The following is a 22,020-nucleotide window of genomic DNA, read 5'->3' on the forward strand; positions in this document are numbered from 1 at the left end:
AGCAGTTTTTCCAAATCACTTATCTGATAAAGGACTTATACTCAGAATATATTTTTAAAAATTCGCACAACTTAATAATAAGATAAAAACTCAATTAAAAAACAGGTAGAGGATCTGCATAGACACTTCACCATATACAAATGGTTAATAAGCACATGAAAAAATGTGCAGCATCATCAGTCATTAGGGAAATGTAAACTACCACAAGGAGATACCACTTTATACCCATTAGAATGTCAATAATTAGAGACTGACAATACCAAGTGTTTGCAATGATGTGGAGAAACTAGAACTCTCACACATTGCTGATGAAAATGTGAAATGGTAGTTACTTTGGCAAAATTTGGTAATTTCTTAAAAAGTTAAACATACAATTAAATGCTTATGCAATTCTACTCCCAGGTATCCACACAACAGAAATGAAAGCATATGCCCATACAAAGATCTGAGAACAAACATTTATAGTGATTTTACTCATAACTGCAAAAAACTAGAAACAAATCAAATGTGCATCAACAGATGAATGGATAAGCAAATTGTAGAATATTCATGTAACAGAATACAATCCAGCAATAAAAAGTAACGAAATGCAGATACATCCAACAAGATAGAGGAATCTCAAAAAGCATTATGCTAAGTGAAAGAAGTCATTTTATTACTGCATTCATATGACATTCTAGAAAAGGGAAAACTTAAGGAACAGATATCAAATGAAAGGCAACTAAAGACTGGGGTAGGGAGATTGACTGCAAAGGGGCATAAGAGAGCTTTTCAGAATGATAGAAATCTCTGTCCTGATGGTGGTTGTGGTTCCATGACTATATTCTACAATCATTTGTTAAAATCATTTTTTACTGCATGTAAGTTATATCTTAAAAAACTTGACTTTATGAAATTTTAAAATACATATACCTTTGACCTAGACATCCCACTATGAGAAGTCTACTCTACAGAAATAAATCTACTCTAAGAAATGAGTCTATTCACATATCTTTAGCATGGTTTATAGTGTTGAATTTTTTTAAAATAATACAAATAATAATTATTGATGATGTCTATTAAAAATATTTTTACAGGGTCGCCTGGGTGGCTCAGTCTGTTAAGCATCCAGCTTTGGCTCAGGCCATGATCTTCTGGTTCATGGGTTCAGGCCCCACGTCGGGCTCTGTGCTGACAGCTCAGAGGCTGGAGCCTGCTTCGGATTCTGTCTCTCTCTCTCTCTCTCTGCCCCTCCCCCGTGTCCACTCTGTCTCTCTCTCTCTCTCTCTCTCTCTCTCTCTCTGTCTCTCTCTCTCTCTCTCTCCTTCTCTCAAAAGTAAATAAACATGTGTATATATATATATATATATATATATGTAGACAATATTTTCAACAGCAAAACATTAAAAACCAATCCAGCTCACAATTAGCTATTACTTTAAAATCTATATGACTAAATTTCCTTACTGTAAAAAAATACACATTTTTGCTATTCTATTTTTTAAGGTTTTACTTAAGTTCCAGTTAATTAATATACAGTGTAATATTGGTTTCAGGTGTACAATTCAGTGATTCAACATTTACATACAACATCCAATGCTCATCACAAGGGCACTCCTTAATCCTCATCACCTATTTAACCTATCCCCCCCATGCATCTCCCCTCTCACAACCATCAGTTTGTTCTCTATAAACCAGTTTGTTTCTTGGTTTGCCTCTCTTTTTACCCTATGAGAGTTTGTTTCTTATATTCGACATGAGTGAAATTATATGGTATCTGTCTTTCTCTGACTTATGTCACTTAGCATAATACTCTCTAGCTCCATCCATGTCACTGTAAATGGCAATATTTCATTCTTTTTATAGCTGAGTAATATTCCATTGTATATATACAACAAATCTTTTTTTTTTATTTTAGAGAGGGTGGGGAAGAGGGATAAAGAGAGAGGGAGGGAGGGAGGGGGAGAGAGAGAGAGAGAGAGAGAGAGAGAGAGAGAGAGAGAGAGAGAGAATCTTAAGCATGCTCCATGCTCAGCATGAACCTGGACATGGGGCTCAATCCTACAGCCCTGGGATCATGACCTGAGCCTGAGTTGAAATCAAGAGTTGGACAATCAGTTGGCTGAGCCACCCAGGTGCCCCTACACCACATCTTCTTTATCCACTTATCAGTCAATGGACATGTATGCTCTTTCCATAATTCGGCTATTATAGATCATGCTGCTATAAACATTGCGATGCATGTACCCCTTCGAATAAGTATTTTCGTATTCTTTGGGTAAATACCTAGTGTGCAATTTTCAGATAGTAAGGCAGTTCTTTTTTTTAACTTTTTGAGGAACCTCCATACTGTTTTCCAGAGTGGTTGTATCAGTTTGCATTCCCACCAAGAGTGTTAAGAGGATTCCCCTTTCCCCACATCCTTGCCAACACCTGTTGTCTCTTGTGTTGTTAATTTTAGCCATTCTAACTGGTATGAGGTGATAATCCCCTAGTTTTGATTTGCATTTCCCTGATGATGAATGATGTTGATTGAGCATCTTTTCATATATCTTTTAGCCATCTGTATGTCTTCTTCGGAAAAATGTCTATTAATGTCTTCCGCCCATTTAAAGAAATTTTTTTAATGTTTATTTTTGAGAGAGAGAAACAGACAGAGTTCAAATGGGGTAGGGGCAGAGAGAGAGGGAGACACAGAATCCAAAGCAGGCTCCGGGCTCTGAGTTGTCAGCACAGAACCTGATGTGGGGCTTGAACTCACAAACCGTGAGATCATGACTTGAGCCAAAGTCAGACACTTAACCAACTGAGCCACCCAGGCGCCCCTCTTCTGCCCATTTTTAATTGGACTATTTATTTTGGGGGTGTTGAATTTTATAGACATATCACTTGTAAATGTCTTCTTTTTTCCATAGGTTGCCTTAGTTTTGTTGATGGTTTCCTTTGTTGTGCAGAAGATTTTTATTTTGATGAAGTCCCAATAGTTTAATTTTGCTCATTTCCCTTTCCTCAGGAGACATATCTTGTAAGAAGTTCCTGCCATTTAACATCTTCTAAGTCTAAACTTGTTATAAAGCTAACATTTTGAGCTAGACACCAAAGTGCCCATTCTACTTGCATTAATCTCATCTAATCTTAACAACCTTTTGTAGTAGTTACTATTATCCTCATTTTACAGATAAGGAAACTGATTCTAAAGAAGTTAAGTAAGTTACCCATGCTCTCTGAAGGTGAGAGCGCTTTTATAGATATTTCAAAGCATCACACACACCCCCAAATGCTGGCAGTCTATCACATTCATTTCCCTCAACTTAAAGGACTGCATTTTATTTTGGCAGTCATTTATTTCTTCCTTGGGCTCCAAGTATACCATAGGGTCCACCTTGCTGAGGTCTGTTTGCCCTTCTAGCAACTTCTATTAAACTGGATCTAAGACATCTCCTATACCGGTCCTTGTATATATGACCCCACATCTGACCCACTAGAAACATCCATGAATTCTTTCCCCCCAAGTACTCTGAGAAGTACAAGCCAATTCCAAAACAGTAGCAATTCTCCTTTGTCCCACCATGAAAGCAACTAAGCCATGTCTCTTTCATCCTCTAGATCTCCTGGAAAGAAGTCAGCTCACTCCATTCTTCCATACCAGTGACAGGAAATCCATATCAAGTGCTTCAGGTAGCCCTCTCTCTTAACCTTAGGTGAAGAGGGAAGCATTCTCCACCCTACTCTTGGGAGATACGTGGGAAGAAAAAGATTCAGAGTACCACTTTCCCCAATAAAGCTTCCTTTAAAAATCCTCCTTAGAGGCACCTGGGTGGTTCAGTCAGTTAAGCATCCCACTTGAGCTCAGGTCATAATCTCGCAGTTTGTGGGTTCCAGCCCTGCATCGGGCTCTGTGCTGACAGCTTGGAGCCTGGAGCTAGCTTCAGATTCTGTGCCTTCCTCTCTCTCTGCCCCTCTCTCGCTCACTGTCTGTCTCTCTCTCTCTCTCAAAAATAAACATTAAAAAAAATCCTCCTCAAATATCTAACAATACATAATTTAATACCCTCCTTATAGATGAGGAGTCTCTAAGATTATGTGAGCAGTTTCCAGGTTTATCCTTCTGCACCTTGGACTGATACTTTGCTTTGGTATGCAACATCTATTGTATATTGATGCCTTAGTAGAAACTTCTAATTTGATGTGTTGCTATAATTCCATACTCTGAAATGTAAAATGTGTAGCTCAATCTCCATATAATTCCAAGAGTCCACAGGCCAGGGCCTCTACTCAACAATCAGATTATGAAGCAACTATAAGAAAGAGGCTGAGAACTCTAGTTCCCAGGATATTTGGCTCTTTCTTTAAATATATTCACTCATTTCCAAAATGCTAGCTGACCAGAGATAACTTGGTAATTAATCTAGTCAGAAATGAGGCAGAATCCTACAGTCAACATTTGGAAGTTATGTGCCCTGAGTCTTTGTTGGTAGCATTCTATATTCTCCTTACCATTTCTTGCTTTTTTTTTTTTTTTTTTTTTTTTTTGAGACAGAGAGTGCAAGAGCTGCGGCGGGGGGGTGGGGGGTGGGTAGAGGGAGAGAGAGAGAGAATCTTAAGCAAGGTCCACACTCAGCATGGAATCTGATGCAGGGCTCGATTCCACCCCCTGGGATCATGACCTGAGGCAAAATCAAGAGTTAGACACTTAACTGACTGAGCCACCCAGGCACCCTTCCTTACCATTTCTGATGAGAACCTTCCAGAACACCAAGCTCTTTGAGAACTCTTTGTTCTATTCCTACTTCTCATTTCCCAGAACATATTCCATTGTACTTAATCTCTGATGATTCAAAACAAAAATTTTGAAACTATTTAACTTTCTATCACTGGTCATCTGGCAAAGATTTAATAGTAATAAATTTTCTTCAAATCCTTGAAACAATTGGTTTGAAAATGCTTGGCATTAGTTCATAAAATTTGGAATCTCATGGAAATGATTCTCCTGAAAATTCCAACTGCTTATTTATTTTTAAATGGTAATTTTATAATTTATTTGATGACACATTTCTGTGATGAATTAAGCAAATACATGCAGCAGCATGCTGAGAGAAAATTGGGAAGGACTGCTTCCAAACAGAGCAGCCCATTATCATGATGTAGACTCTTCATTTAAAAACAAATGAAATTTCATTTTCTCCACAAATTTTGAAGCCTTAAAAATTTCCAGAGCTCTTGATAAACCATCTTCTCCTGTTCTGTACCTGGTAAGACAGCTGCTCCTTTGCTGTAGTTGCGACTCCATTGTAAAATTCAAGTGAAATCTATCACTTTTGAAGAGAGCAAGAGAGCAAGTCTTAGGCTTCTCAAATGTCTTTACTGGTTGAATATTTAGAAAGGTCAGGACACCAACCAATGTTAGAATATGCAGAACTATTTTATTTAACTTTCTACCCAATATATAAAATAAGCTTTCTCAGCTTCATGATTATTTCAGTTTTCTCTAATAATGCAGTTGTTGTCAAACACTTCTGAGATCATCCAAAGAGTACATTTTTCAAACTTGAATTAGTAGCCTTTCTTCCAGAATTGTGCTTTGAAGATATATAGAGAGCACTAGAGAAGTCTGATTTGAGAAATGGATGTCAAATTGACCCTTAACAAAATCTGTGAAGTAGGATTTAAAGTAAGGTGGAAAACAGAAGGAGAAGAGAGCTTTTTATTCCACTGGGAGGCTGGCAAACCATTTCTAAGAGAGAGGGCTCTGAGTCTTACTCAGGGACAAGAACATTAATGGATTTTGAGTTATATTTTCCTAGAATCATTGAGATTCTATTTTTATTTTTTTAATGTTTGCTTATTTTTGAAAGAGAGAGAGGGTGTGAGCAGAGAGAGGGAGACACAGAATCTGAAGCAGGCTCCAGGCTCTGAGCTGTCAGCACAGAGCCCAATGCAGGGCTCAAACCCATGAACCATGAGATCATTGCCTGAAGTGATGTCGGACACCCAACTGACTGAGCGACTCAGGCGCCCCTATAATCATTGAAATTTTAATGGTGAATAGGCTCATTTATTTATTTTTTCTGGTATTTGTTAAAAGGTTTGTTTTAGGTGTCATCTGACAGCAGCTTTCACATTATTACTCATTTTTTTGGATATCAGATTTCTTTGGGTTAGACTTGGGTATGTTCCAAATTAGATGATCCATAAGGAATAAAGCACAAGGTATATCTTGGTTTGCCCTGTGACCTCATTTCTCTGACGAATCTAAAAAGAGTTGATTTTTCCATTTCTTCAGTTTTTTATTTCTTGTTACAGTGGAGATGTCTAAAGCTACTTACATGCCAGACGAGAAATCAGAAGTCATGATGTTTATTTTTAATTCTAATTGTTGGCAAAATTCCTCTCTATAAAATAGGGATGAATAATAACTCCCTACATGCACACAGGTTTTTATAATTATGCCAGATAACATATGTGAAAGCCCCTAGCATGGTGGCTACTTCAGGGACTTAACCATTTGTTGAGTCTTAATTTGTTGACAGAGAACCACTCCAAATTACAAGGAGGTTGTTTTATAAATATCCATATATAGGCTGAATGTTTAGAACTTAATAATGTTTAGAACTTTTTTTTCCAAAAAGTCTATTCTTACTTAACCCATAGTATAGTAACAGTATTTCACAAAAACCCCTACAAAGAGAGTTATAATTCTGAGATCACTGAGGACCTGAGAACAGCAGAGGGAAGAACAAGAAAATGGAGGAAGAAAATGGAGGAAAATGGTTGTAAAAGTAACAACACATCTTAACCATGTGCCATCATTCCCACTTCCTAAATCATTCTCCCCCTGACCAGTCTGTGACATCCTCCAGGTCTCTTAATTCGCAAATGTTATTTCAATAACACTAATGGTACTTCTCCAAAGTTCAAGATAGAGAACTGATATACTTGAAATAGGTATTTCTAGTGAAAGAGCTTCCTGAGTCTTTTGATGTCCTGGGAGCAGAGTGGGGTACAAAGACATGAAGGAAACACGTGCACACACCTGTTTCAAAGATCAAAATTACATTGCTCTAGGGGAAATGAGGGTCTAATCTCAAAATGTACTTTCTCTGAGAATTCATTCTCTCTCAGTCATACCCTCAACTATATATTGGTGGGGTCCATTTCATGAATAGATTTGCCAACTTTTGACTTATATCTTTATGATGATGATGATGATGATGATGATGATGATGATTTAAATTCAAGTTAGTTAACATACAGTGGAGTATGGTTTCAGGAGTAGAATTCAGTGATCCAGTGATTCATCACTTAACAATATAACACCTAGTGCTCTTCCCACCAAGTGCTCTCCTTAATGTTCATCACCCATTTAGTCCATCCACCTCCATCCCCTCCAGCAACCCTGTTTGTTCTCTGTATTTAAGAGTCTCTTATGGTTTGCCTCCCTCTCTGTTTTTTATCTTATTTTTCCTTAACTTCCCCTATGTTCATCTGTTTTGTTTCTTAAATTCCACATAGGAGTGAAATCATATGAATTTGTCTTTCTCTGACTGACTTATTTCACTTAGCATAATACACTCTAGTTACATCCATGTTGTTGCAAATGGCAAGATTTCGTTCTTTTTTATTGCCATGTAACATTCCTGTGTGTGTCTGTGTGTGTGTATACCACATCTTCGTAACTCACTCATCAGTCAATGGACATTTGAGCTCTTTCTATAATTTCAACAAACAAATCTGACTTATACCCGGTAGAGAGATGCTACCAGGTTAAAAAAGAAGAATCCAGTCTTGGAAAGCCAAAGTCACAATCATTGCATGACTCTGCCAAGGGCCACTCATTCTATTCAACATTCATTCACATTTCTCCAGGTCTGGGCTTGGTACAGAGGATGCATGGTAAACATGGTTCTTGCCTTAGAAGCTCATGGTCTAAGCTAAAGAGAAATATCCTGAGGAAAATTTTATATATGGTCTTATTTATATCTTGGCCTACACTTGAACCAATCACTGTGGTAACTTGTTACCACATTTCCACCCTTGAGGTGAGAAAGATGAGGTGTGGATCAGAATGACAGACAAAGAACACAAGTATGAAGACTGAGTGTTCCACATAAATGACATTACAGTTTCCCAAAGGAAAAGTAGCATGGTAAAATAAATACTATAATCAGAAAGAATAAAATAGAATATGTTGGGTAATATACCAGAAACCCTTACGCATGAATTGTACAAATCAGAAAAAAAAGACATACGAATTCTATGTGAGGTTTCACAAAGCCACTTATCTGGGAAACTCATCAGGAAAATTATCATTCCCCATTTACTACAACCAAACAAAGGGTAAACAAACATACTCTTCACGGGAATCTTGTAGAAACAACCACCACCACCACCTGGTGATACAGGTTGCTCAGTGATCTATACTAACAGATCCTCATTTGGCTACTAGTGAGATACAGTGTGCCAATCATTTCCCAGGCCAGTCACAGAAGAGCCATGTAGGCTTGCCACCATGACAAAGTGTCTATTAGCACAACTGTTTTTTTTAATGAAACATTGTTCTTATTACTCATGCAACATTGATTCAGTCCAGAGACAGAAAATGAAAGAGCCATATAGAATAATTTACCCAAAAATGTATTCAGGGCACTCCCTAGTCTGTGCAGAATGGTGCAGAAACCCTCAGGGCACAAGGTTAGGGCTGGCAAAGAGTCTTGAAATTGAGAAAGGAAATACAAGAGAGTAAAAAGCCACAGAAGAGGGAACTCTCAAAACTATGAATAAATTCTGAGACTAAAATTATAATTTAGGTGTAAAACCTAAGTATAAACTGGCCACTGAACTGTGAGACTCCAAAAAGTCTGTGGAAGAGCAATAGCTGGAAAGCTGAAAAGGCTGAGCAAAGGTTTCAGCCTCTGCCCAGGGAGAAAGTGTTTTGAGTTTGAATTCTGCTAAGTTAGAGAAGCTTGATAAACATCTGGACTCTCCAATAAAACTGCAGGAAAGAGTAATGCCAAAGAGTAAAGACTATGTCTCACCCTAAGACTAAAAGAAAAACTAAAACAAACCTGCTCTATCAAAGTGTAAAATGAAGCCTACATTAGTTCCAGGTGACCAAAAAATAACTGAACTGTTTGAATTTTTTTTAATGTTTTTATTTATTTTTGACGGAGAGAGAGGGACAAAGCATGAGCAGGAGAGGGGCAGTGAAAGAGGGAGACACAGAATCCGAAGCAGGCTCCAGGCTCTGAGCTGTCAGTACAGAGCCCGACGCGGGGCTCAAACTCACAAACCACGAGATCATGAGCTGAAGTCGGACGCTTAACTGACTATGCCACCCAGGCGCCCCCGAACTTTTTTTAAAAAAGCATTTTCAAAGAAAGAGAACAACTTCCAGATTCTCTACAGTATCAAACATAATGTCCAGATACAATTGAAAACTTACTAGACATGGAAACAGAAAAATGTGACCCGTAATTAAAAGAAAAAGTAGTCAACAAAAACTCCAAAATAATGCAGATGTTGGAATTAGCAGACTTTCAAAATTTTACTTACTTACTTTACTTACTTACTTATTTATTTATTTACAGTATAGTCAACATACAGTATTATATTTGTTTCAGGTGTATAATATAGTGATTTAACAATGCTATACAATACTCATTGTACTCTTAATTCCCTTCAGCTATTTCATGCATTCCCCACCCACCTACCCTCTGGCAACCACCTGTTTGTTCTCTATGTTTAAGAGCCTATATTTTATTTGTCTCTCTTTTTCTTGTTTTGTTTCTTAAATTCCACATATGAATGAAATTATATGGTATTTGTCTTTCTCTGGCTGACATACCACTTACCATTATACCCTCTAGATCTATCCTTGCTATTGCAAATGACAAGATTTCATTTTTTATGGCTGTGTAATGTTCCATTATATATATATATATTCCATATATATATATATATATACACACACACACATATATATATATATATATATACACACATATATATGTAAATATTCCATATATATGTATACACACACACACACACACACACACCACATCATCTTTATCCATTCATCTATCAATGGACACTTGGGTAGCTTCCATATCTTGGCTATAGTAAATAATGCTACAATAAACATACAGGTGCATGTATGTTTTTACATTAGTGTTCTCATACTCTTTGGGTAAAGACCCAGTAGTGGAATTACTGGATCATATGATAATTCTATTTTTAACTTTTTGAGGAACCTCTATACTGTTTGCAGACAAGTACTTTCTTTTTTTTTTTTTTAATTATTTTAGAGAGAAAGCATGCATGCAAGTGGGGGAGAGGAACAGATGGAGAGAGAGAGAGAATCTCAAACAGGTTCTATGCTCACTCAGTGTGGAGCCTGATATGGATGGAGCTCAATCCCATGACCGTGGGATCATGACTTGAGCTGAAACTAAGAGTTGGACACGCAACTGACTGAGTCGTCCAGGCACCCTACAAATAAATACTTTAAAGTTGCTATTATAAATATAATCAAGTTTAGAGGAAAAGATGGTCATAATGGATGATAAGATGGAACATCTAAGCAGAAAAATAGAAACTATGAAAAAGAACCAAACAAAAACTCTAGAAATGAACATTGCAATACCTGAAATAAAAAATTCAATAGATAGGCTTAGCAAAAGATTAAAGCCATTCCCTCTCTCCCTGAGAAAATCACAAGTTTGAAAAGTTCTTTGGCTGAAGAGAAATGACATTAGATGAAACTTCATACATACAAAGAGAAATAAAGGGAAGTGGATGTGGTAAATATGTAGATAATCTTAACATTTGATATTTTGCATATTATATTAATTTCTTGAAAAAAACTGATTGTATATAGTTAACACTACTAAACTATAAACTTAAAAATAACTAAGATGATAAATTTTGTATGTTTTTTACCACAATAAAAAATGACTCACTATTTAATGAAAAACATATGATATTGTATCGTGTGGATTATAATATTCATAGATATAAAATATATAAAACAATATCACAAAGGATGGGGGGTCTAAGTAGAATTATAGTGTTATAAAAATTTTTATTGGAAAAGGTACTATTTTAACTCTAAGTAGAACGTGGCAAGTTAAAGATCAATATTTACTGCAATCTTTAGTGATCTTTAGTACAACTTCTTAAAAATAATATGTAAGTTATATCCAGAAAGTCATTAAAATAATTAAAACAAAACACTAAAAAATTTTATTAACCCAAAATAAAACATGAAAGGAGAAAAAAAAAGGAGTGGGAAAAAGGCAGGACAAATAGAAAGCAAATAGCAAAATGGTAGACTTGGATTTCCACTTCCAACTATGTTGAAGTAACTGGTACTAAATCAGCCCTCATGAAATAAATAACTACAAATCCGAACAAACCATGTGAGGCAACTTTTTCAGGCACATGACTGTAATCCTTGAGAAAAAGGAAACTCATGAGGTGAATCCCATGATCACCCAGCTCCCTAATGATACAATTTCCCAACTACAAAGAAGAGAGCTAGAGCCTGAGTTGGTTGAGGTGATCCCACTGATCTGAGAAGGCAGAAATCAGAGTTCAGCTTGGCTGAAGTAGCTGTAATCTATGAGGCAAGACAACAGAGAAAAGGTGGCTGTACAGAGAAGGCTACAGGAGTCCTTGTGGGAGGTCCTGTATAAGTACCTGAGGACTATATATGGCTATATATGTTCAGAGTTAAGACCATGAAAGTTTACCAGGTAGCAGTTATGATAGAGTTGAGAGGAAAACAGAGATATTAGAGAACAAGCACTGCTAGAGGAAAGAGCATAGTTCTTGGCCCTTTCAGAGTGGAGAGATCCTATCAATACTTTGATAAATCCGAGGCATTCAGCTGAGACAGTAGAAGGTTATACCATAAGAGTAAGAACCAAGCTTTAGTGTAAGACCTACTCTATATCCACCCTAACAAGTATGAAATCGAGTTTTAATAATATCCACAAGGGAGATGGAGTTTGAAAGTTAAGTCCTGACAAGCTAGAGGAGCTTGAGAAACATCCTGGACTTTCCACAGATCTGAAGAAAGCATAAAACAAAGTCTACAAAAGTTTAAGGTGACCAGCCAATAACTGCCTATTAAAATAAAAATCAATACCATTCAGAGAAAGACAACAGAATACAGACACTCTACACTATTTTTAATGACAATATCAGTATTCATTTAAAAAATCACCATAGTCAAAAATAAATAAACAACCAAAAATTAAAATAAGTTAATAGAAACTAGATCAGAAATGGCCCAGATGCTGGATTTAGCAAAAGACTCTAATGCACCTATTAGCAAAGACTTTAAAGCACCTATTATAAACACATAGAGAATTAAAAGACAATATAGTTTTAATGACTAATAACACATAAGGCACCTTAGTGGAGAAATGGAGAGAGGAAGAGAAAGAGAGACAGAGAGAGAGATACCAAGAAGAAATTTTAGAATGGAAATAAAAAATTCACTACAAGGGCTTAAGGGAAAACTGGAAAAGAAAAAGAAATAAACTTAAAGGCATGTTTTTTAAATCCAGTTTAAAGAAGAGAAGAAAGAAATTACTGAAAAAAATTAATACAGCCTTCAGGATCTTTAGGACAGTATGAAATCATCTAACATATAACTGAGTCCTAGAGACTGGGGCAGATAAAATATTTGAAGAGAATAGCCCACAACTTGACAATTTTGATGAAAAGTATTAACTGTAAATCCAAAAACCAGGAGGTTGAAAACTTACATAGTGAATTCTCTGAAGGGAAAACTAAAATTAGAAATAAAAAGTGAGATATCTAGAAAATCTCCTATTATCGGGAAATTAAATCTTACCTAAACAGCCAATGGTCAAGGAAAAATCACTAGAGAAATTAAAAATACTTCAAATTAAAAAATTACTTAGCAAAATTTGTGGAACCAAATAATGCTTAAAGGAGGAATGTAGTTTTAAATTCACACATTAGAGAAAATAGAAAGATTTAATATCAATTATCTAAGTTCCTACCTTAAGAATCTAGAAAAAGAGGAGCAAATTAAATCCAAAGTAAGTCATAAGAAAGGAATAATAAAGATCAGAGTATATATCAGCAAATAGAGAAAATTAACAAAGCCAAAGTTTTTTAAAGTATTAATAAAATTAATAAGCACCTAACAATAACAAAGAAAAAAAGAAGAAAATCACAAGTTAACAATATCAAGAATAAGAGAGAGGCATCACTACAGATCCCACAGACATTAAAAGGATACTAATGTAATACTACAAAGAGCTTTATGGTAATAAATTCAACAACAAATAAAATGGGCAGAATCTTTTTTTTAAAAAGACTTAAAAATTTATGAAGAAATACAAAATCTGAATAGCCCTATACCTATCAAAGAAATTATAATAAAAATTTTGCATAAATAAAACTCCATGTCCACCTGGGTTCACTAGAAATTTCTATCTACCTTTAAGGAAGACTTAATATCAATGTTACACAAACTCGGAAAATAAAAGGGAAAAGAATGTTTCCATTTTATTTTTATAACCCAGCTTAACCCTGACACCAAAATCTGACAAGGACATTACAAAAAAAAGAAACCTACAGACCAATATGCCAAAGACTCAACTGTATTAATTAAGGGGAAAAGACAGTGTTTTCAACAAATGTTGCCAGAATAAATGAATAAACATATGAAAAAAATGAATATTAATATTCCTTGACATAATTATTTTTTTGCCTTGACACAATTAATTAATGTGAAATGGACCACAGACCTCAACGTAAAAGCAAAACCATAAAATGTCTAGAAGAAAACATGAAAGAAAATTTTTGTGTCCTTGAGAGTTAACAAAGATTTCTTAGATAGAACACCAAGAACACTGACCATAAAAATTTTTTTTGATAAACTGGACTTACCATATTTAAAACTTTCTGCTCTGTAAAACTGACTAAAAGTTAGAAGTTCACTAACAGGAGAAAATGTAAACAGATTGTGGGATAGTCATACAATGAAAAACAACTCAGAATTTTTAAATTTTATTCATTATTTATTTTTTGAAATGGATCAGTTATTTCATTAAGTTCTTGGTAAGAAATTCAGAACACCAATTTGTGAGGATAAATTCCATTTGTGAGAGAAAACACAGAGCGGAAGTGGCTCTGAGGCTGAGAAACAGCTTTGATTTTTGGCAGAATTTGTGAATCCACAGCTTTCTGGTCAACCTTGCACTGCTCTGTAATCTCATATTTCTCCTTCTCTGTGTCAAAGATCTCACCTTCCTGGTGTCTGGGTTTGCATAGCTTCTTATTTTTGAAGTAATAAGCATCAGTGAGATGTTTTGGGATTTTTGCACTACTGATATCAATTTTCGTGTAGGTGGCAACGACAAATTGGTGTGTTCTATGCAGAGGAACTCAACTAAGGGACAGAGATCTGGTCACAAACAGCAAGCCGCTGTTCAGTTGCTTCAGGAAAATCACCCTCTTGCCTCTGTGGCACCCAGTGAGGATGATCAAAATGGTTCCAGAAATGATGCTATCTCACAGTTTTCTCACATGCTGAAAGGTCTTTTGCTTGGCTCAACAGCTTTTGAGGCACATCTTCAGTAGGAAAATACCTAGACATTCTGCAAAGTTTAACCACTCAAGTATCACCATTCTTGTCACCACCAACTAGTTTTTTGACTATAGCAAAAACCTTCTCCTTCTGTTTCTTTTCAACCCTGGATTTAGCTGCTGAATACTTCCTCTTGTACATGGCCTTTTTGGAATATATAGCTGATGGGGAGTATTCACCAATTCCTCTGACTACGTCAGAGTTTCAGCTAGAATGGGGCCTCCCCTTCTTGGGCATTTTAGCCCTGAGATTACCCTTCTTAACCTTGCCACCAGGATCAGCTTTCTTGGCTTCAAGTTTCTTCTCCTTACTATCAGGCTTCTTGGCTTTTTCATCCACCATCTTGCAAGATGGGAAAGAACAAAAAAAAATTTTAATGAACTACTGATAACACATAACTAAGATGAGCACTGGAATCATTATGCTAAACTTAAAAAGCTAGACACAAAACAATATATATGAAGTTTAAGAACAGGCAAAATAATCTATGGTGATAGAAATCTGAACAGTAGTTGCCTTGCAAGATGTGATGGACCAGAAAGGGACCTATTGTAAGGGACTTTCTGGATGATGGAAATGTTCTAGATCATGTTTAAGGTGATGGTTACATAGATGCATACTTTTATCAAAAGCAATCAAACTGTACACTTCAGATATTTGCAATTTTATGACATATAAATTTTATTCACATTTTAAAGTAACAATATGGGGGGAGGAATTTTAGTTCCTACCAAAAGGCACCTAGATTTCAAAAGGCACCAAGTACCAAGTAAAATATAACTCAAATGACCCATACACCTTACATGAATCCAATTATAGACTCTTAACACAGCTAAAATGAAAGGTTTCAAAGTTTACTCACCTAATATTCTACAGATTAGAAAAGGCATACTCACTACAAAAAGACACAACAAGAACAGCAGGTAGCAACAGCATGGAGTGTCATCTCTTACCTGCTTCTTCACCTCCCCATAGTGTTCAACTTCTAAGGAAAATCCACCTGAACCCTCTGGAGACCAAAAGATGCCTATAAGCTTTCAGGCCTTGCCACCATAAGCTAGAAACAACTCCAGACAAAACTTATCATCAAAACAATAGCCAGGGCCAACCCAAAAGCAATCAGTTCTTTGGTAGCCCTATCAAGGTCATTCAAGTCAGTGAGACTAACCTTTCTCAACATTAACCCAGGATTCTAATCAAGCTGACATGGAGATGAACTTATTTTGTCCAGCTGGCTACAAAAACACATGCATGAAATCTTTCTTGCTCACCCTCATGCTAGCCTTTCCCTCTCCTCTTCCTGTTTCTTTTCTTTTTCACACATGCACAAACAGTCACGTCGTCATATGAGACAAGTGAACACTGAATCTTATGGGTAAAAAACAGATGTTTTCCAATTATCCTTCACAAAACCATATTTTATATCGGGTTCTTCTATGGATTTATAGCCAATGAAGAGATGTTACTACATTAGCTCATGGAGGGGGATGATAAAAACTGGAAAGGAAGAGTCAGACAAGGCAAAGAGAAGCTATCCAGAAGGCTGCAATTGGAGAAGCATGACAAATGGGCAGCACAGTTTTAGAGGGTTCCGGCAGAAAGGCAGATTGCCTGACTGGGAGAGATTCTCCACAGCTGGAGCATCGCACACACCATCTGGAATTTTTTAAATCTGCTTTCCCCAGGTGATCTGATTCTCAGAGTGCCAGTGGAGATGAGAAAAGAAGTAATTGTATAGCTCAGAACAGCTCCAAATGCTCCCCAAATTAGTTAATGAAATCTTGTTTGAATCAGTTTCAGCTTCTCCTCCAAATTGAGCCTCTAGTTTTGTGTTGTTGTTTCCTCAAAAAAAAAAAAAAATTGAATGGTAGGAGTTTAACCCCTAAAGGTTTTCTGTACAGTGGAACAAAACAGAATTCCCAGCACAATGGGCAAAAATGGTGCTCCAACTGTCAGTTCTGGCCCCAATTTCTCAATACAGGCCAACAAAGCTTCATTTTCAGTCTCACTCCTCTTGACTGGTCTTAGCACTACTTTTAGCTGTTGCCAAATGGAGAGCATACATACTGAGGTCCCCAGTTTTCTTCCCCAGATGGTCTAAACTTCAGAATTAAAATAAAGGAAAATGCAATTTTAAAAATTAAGAGCAACCACAAACTAAACTGTCATAAAAATGAAAGACCTTCATTTTCTTTTTCTCACAATATATATGTCCCTGTGAATGTGGAGGTGGGGAACAGTGGGGGAGTATATGCAAGAGAAAAAGTGATAGAGCTTACTGGGGAATAGGAGGGGTCAGGGAAGGAATAAAAAAGTAGCAGGAAAGGAATTCTGCCTCTATCCTCATTTCTGTCTCCAGTTGACTTTTTTTTTTTTTTTGGTCTCTTATCTTGTACCAAAAGTATAAAGCAAACTTTTTCTACAAATGGCCAGATAAAAACTTGGCAACTATTTTATTTTAGGCTTTATGGGCCATGTGGGTTGGGTCACAAATACTCAACTCTGCCATTCTAGCAAAAAAAACAACCATAGACAATAAATAAATGAACGAACATGGCTTTGTTCCAATTATTGGATAATGAAATTTAGATTTAAAATACATCTCATATGTCATGAAATATTATTATTGTGGTTTTTAAGAACCATTTAAAATGTAAAAACCATTCTTTGCTCAAAAATCATGCTCAAAAACAGCAGGCCATATTTGGCCCATGGGCCACAGTTTGCCAATCCCTGTATAATACCAATGAACAACACCTCTAATAAAGGTTCAGTTCCAGAACTACACAATAACCACAGCAGGAGTCTCACATAATTCCTTACTCAGGAAAAACTCAGAGTAGAGTTTTTCAAACTTGAAGTGTTCCATTATACCATGAGGAACTGTGGCGAACTTTTCATTCTCAGGATCACAGACGTCTAGAGGTGTAAATACATGTGTGTTAAAATAAATTCCTTCCCACTTTTAAACTTACAAAATTGTCCTACTTCATCTATTCTTTTTATGGATCTTCTTCACTCTTGTTGGCAAGAAAGGGTAGACTCTTGATGACCATAAACGTTTTCAAGTATCTACTAGTACTTTACTTTGGTGATGATATAGATTAATATAGACAGCAGTACGTTTCTTTTCTCTTTCTACCCCTGCCTTTTTTTTTAATGAAAACACTAATATGTCCACCAAAAAAATTAGCATCTCTATGTTAGCAGACTATTTGCTGGGAACAACAAACTCATATGTCATTTTCAATGAGGAAAAAGAACTGGGTGCAAAAAGCAAGACCAGCTTATAACTTGTAAGTCTGGGCACGGAACTTTTCACAAGAGTTTTCACTAAAGGGACCATTCCTACACAAAGGTACCAAGCCAGGAGCTGGTGCTACAGATATGGTCCTGCCCTCAAAAAACTTACAGTCTAGTTGTAGAGACATAAGAGGCCCAAAGAAGAGTAATATAATAACCACAAACACTTTAAATATTTTAATATATATTAAAATGTACAGCAATATAGAATTCCACACAGATATAATAAAAATGAAAGCTTAGAGAAATTGTATGAGAAAAATTCCAACTCAAAAACATGTTGGAAAAAATTTTCCTGCCTAGCAAAAACAAAATTAGAAAAATACCCCAAAATAATAAAGTGTATGTCCCTTACCTACTCCCCCCCAAAAAACCTACGGATAATAAATAAGGATCATCTTAAGAGAAAAAGAAGACACTTACTACAACTATAGTAAAGCATAAGAAATAGAGCACAAAAGATATACTAAAATGATAATATGGACATAAATAAATGTCCTTGTGGCATATATTGGGAGATATATTCTTATGTTTAAAGTCAACAGTGAATTTAGAAGTTTGAGCTAGTAGTGTTAAAATTCTACAGAAAATGCAAACATGTGGTAGAAATGCAAACTGGTATAGCCACTGTGGAAAACAGTATGGAGGTTTCTCCAAAAGTTAAAAATAGAACTACCCGAAGATCCAGTACTTGCACTATTGAGTATTTACCCCCAAAATACAAAAACACTAACTCAAAGGGATACATGCATTTCTACTTTTACAGCAGTATTATTTACAATAGCCAAATTATGGAAACAGCCAAGTGTTCACTGATACATAAATGGATAAAGAAGATGTGGTATTATATATAGTGGAATATTGCTCAGCTACTAAAAAAATGAAATCTTGCCATTTGCAACAACATGGACAAATTAAAGAGTTTCATGCTAAGCTAAATAAGTCAGTCAGAGAAAGACAAATACCATATGATTTCACTCATACATGGAATTTAAGAAAGAAAACAAATGAGCAAAGGGGAAAAAAGAGGGACAGACAAACCAAGAAACAGACTCTTTTTTTTTCAATATTCACTGTTTATTTTGTTAGAAGTATTTATAGTGGATCTCACCTAATTTAATAGACGTTGAAACACCTACTTATTTTGTGAGATCCTTTGGTTATAAATTTGTAATCCTCCTTGTGGTGGTTGTGTGTGAAAAAGACTCTTAACTATAGAGAACAAACTGATGGTTACCAGAGAGGAAGTGAGAGAGAGATGGGTGAAATAGGTGATGGGGATTAAAGAGTACACTTATCATGAAAAAAATAAAATAGAATAAAATAAAATAAAATAAAATAAAATGAATGGATGTACAAACCATGTTGAAATATATGTAGAGAACTGTTTAAAGAAGCAAACAATAAAGATGTTTCTGAAAGTGGGGGAAAAAAAAGAAACAAAGAAAATGCCAACATGGGCAACAGCAAAGAACTCAAAGAAACTAAGTATCTGGTGACAGGTACACATGACAAATAATCCAGGAACTCAGAGAAGGCTGAGGACTGGAGCAGTGATTTACAGAATACAGTTACACAGAGAGCCCTTCAAAAAAGAAACCCAGATGTTGAGAGGAAGGGGTGGCACACCACAGACGGTGATGATGGGAGTGAACTTGGGCAGGAAAGAAAGCTGCCTGCCCCACAGCAAAAGGATCAATCCATTGGAAAATAATGCAAAACAAACAAAATAATGCCAGACCCAGACAGCAGGGGAAAACCAAACCTCAAGATAATCTAACATCTCTTCTATATAATCTACCTGTGACAATAATCAATGAGCATTTGAATCATAAAGTTATTTTGAGATTATCTAATCCTACGCATTAGTTTTATAGATAAATCTTCAACCCAGAAGGGAACTATCTTACACAAGGTCACATAATGAGTTGGTGACAGGTATAGACTTAGTCTGGACCCCCAGATAGTCCAATACGCTGTCCATTGCACTACATTGCCTCCATACCAAGTCCTCAAGTGAGGTGTCCATTCTGTTACTCTCTCAGGACTTTCTTGCAAGTTGCTTTCAGTATTTGAACTTACAACTGTAGGCCTGTAAATTCAATGCTTAGGAGAATAAAAGTAACTGGGTTTTATTGTTGTTTGTTTTTTATCATTATAGCCTTTCCATTACTGATTATATAGCCTTGAGCAAGTTACTTTACCCTCTAAACTTCAGGTTTTACATCTAGAAGATAATAGTGCCTCACACAAAGGACTATGGTAAAGATTAAGTAACATTTTACATATAAAGCATGTAGTATATGTCCCAGAATATAATAAACAAGTGTTTGCTACTGTTAAAGAAAATATTCTCTCTCTCTCTTATTTATGCCCATGAGAAGCAGCACAGCCTAGTGGTTAGGACAGTAAAGAGCATAGACTCTGGATGCCCCTGCTATACCACTTCCTAACTGTGTGAGCTTGGGCAAATTATTTAACTCTCTGTGTCTCACATTCCCTATCTTTAAATAGGGTTGTTGTAAGGATTAAGTGGAATATTGTATGCAAACAATATCTTAAAAAAATAGAAATGCTTTAATAGGAGCATTTGTTAATTGAAAATTTTAACCTATAGAAACTTGCATCTGCTGAGAAGTACAAGAGAAAATTTTGGCTTTTCCCCATGGTTAGGTATGAGATAGTGACAATATATGCTTATAATAAGCTTGTGGTGGTCTTGGAGGGGGAGAGGAGAATGGGCCACCAAAATCCCTATCAGGATGTTTTCTGTGCATAATTAAACTGCCTGTAACTTGTTCTTTCCAGTCAAAGAGAAGAATGAAATGTACCACCCTTCCAACCTACCCCTACTTTCTCACAGATATTTGGTATGCAGTAGCTGAATTTTCTCATTAAACATTTTGAGGGCATTTTTATTTTTACTTTTTTATGTTTATTTATTTCTGAGAGAGAGACAGACAGACAGAATGTCAGTGGGAGAAGGGCAAAGACACACACACACACACACACACACACACACACACACACAGAATCCAAAGCAGGCTCCAGGCTCTGAGCTGTCAGCAAAGAGTCTGATGTGGGGCTCAAACTCATGAACCGTGAGATCATGACCTGAGCTGAAGTCAGATACTTAACCAACTGAGACACTCAGGTGCCCCTTGAAGGAATTTTTAAATAAAGTTTTTTCTGCTGCGTTTTCCCCAACTCTCCATGTCTCTGTTATCCACAGGTACAAAGGCCTAGGAGCCCAGTATCAGCACGATGGCCTTCAACTAAAGCCAAAATCCTAAATCTGGAACTGGGAGATCCACTGAGATTACAGCCAGTAATCTGTCCATAGGCATAGCCAATGGTCAGAGCCAGCAGTCATGAAGTAAGCAAAATTAATATCCAAGACCTAAGCCAAGAGCCATAAAACAAAGTTGGCAGGGAGAGGCGAGGAAGGGAAATGGGTGTCAAAGCTAAGCCAAAGGAGTTACAAACACCTCATATTACCAGAACCACCTAGAGTCCATTGCAAACTGTTACTGCTGCTTTAGGCACAGTCTCCTTAAAGACCACTGACCAATGGCTGAGCCATAAGGAACAGTCAGTTTGGAAGGGAACATTCTTAGTTCTGTGGCTCCTTAGTCAATTCTCCTATTTTCTAGTTTCCCTTATCATGGTGTGCTATTTCTAGCAATGTAGGCTTAGATGTGAATCTCTTCCTTCTTGGGCCAGTAATTTAAGCTCTGTGAACCTCAGCTAGCTCATCTGTACAACGATAATAGTAATTTTTATCTTCATAGATTTGGTTTAAAGATTGCATGAGAATACATGTGAAAATCTTGAAGATTTGACAAAATACAAGTGAAGCTTTTGTAAGACACACTATAAACAAAGTTAAAAGATAAATGTTAATATCCCTAATAATTCAAAAACTTCTACAAATCAGGATGAAAAATATAAATAACACACACAGAAAAAATGGCAAGGAATTAAAAGGTAATTCACAGAAAAAATACAATTTGCTCAACCACACTGGGGATCAGGGCACTGCAAACTAAAGAGGGAGGTACCACTTTTCAGTTTGGCAAGAATTAAAGGGACTAATAATACCCATGTTG

General features: G+C 36.3%; 1 protein-coding gene and 1 pseudogene across 2 annotated transcripts in view; both read right to left on the reverse strand.

Annotated features, from left to right (window-relative positions):
• The window catches only part of HPSE2 (heparanase 2 (inactive)), a 740,027-nt gene that overhangs the window by 553,723 nt on the left and 164,284 nt on the right, over positions 1–22,020 (reverse strand). The gene's annotated exons all lie outside the window — the stretch shown is intronic.
• On the reverse strand, positions 14,089–14,950 carry LOC125148411 (60S ribosomal protein L6-like; annotated as a pseudogene).

Source organism: Prionailurus viverrinus, chromosome D2 (genome assembly GCF_022837055.1).
Source record: "Prionailurus viverrinus isolate Anna chromosome D2, UM_Priviv_1.0, whole genome shotgun sequence".
In the NCBI taxonomy this organism is placed as follows: Eukaryota; Metazoa; Chordata; class Mammalia; order Carnivora; family Felidae; genus Prionailurus; species Prionailurus viverrinus.